This window comes from Phalaenopsis equestris, unplaced genomic scaffold (genome assembly GCF_001263595.1).
Source record: "Phalaenopsis equestris unplaced genomic scaffold, ASM126359v1 Scaffold000735, whole genome shotgun sequence".
Classification (NCBI taxonomy): domain Eukaryota; kingdom Viridiplantae; phylum Streptophyta; class Magnoliopsida; order Asparagales; family Orchidaceae; genus Phalaenopsis; species Phalaenopsis equestris.
The window spans coordinates 118,802-119,292 of NW_018165175.1; positions in this window are offsets into that span (position 1 = coordinate 118,802).

The window sequence follows — 491 nt, forward strand, 5'->3', positions numbered from 1 at the left end:
CAAATTGAACGCCGTCGTTGTAGTTGAAATATTACTTTTTATTAAGCCTTAGTCTGTAGTATTCTATTTCTCCCTGTGGGATCGATAACTAGGACTCCATTAGAGCCCTATATTACTTGAGCGATACGTATACTTGTGTTGATAAAATCGACTTTGACATTATTAAATATTATATTTATACATCTTTATTAAATCAAACACATATACATAACGTTGCAGTCAAGATTTTGACACCGTTGCTGGAATTTAAATCTTCTAGTTGCGCCATCAAATTCTTGTAATTGTCGATTTACAAAAAGAAAAAGGTCGGTCAGCCAACCAATACTAGAAGATTTTAAGGGCATCAATGACATTTCCTATTGTAACTTTTACCAATTATATATATAAGAACAATAACATGTAAATGGGGACTTCAGAAGAATCGCTGAGACATATTACTGATATCATGCTCTTAAGTATATATATATACATATACATATATATATACATAT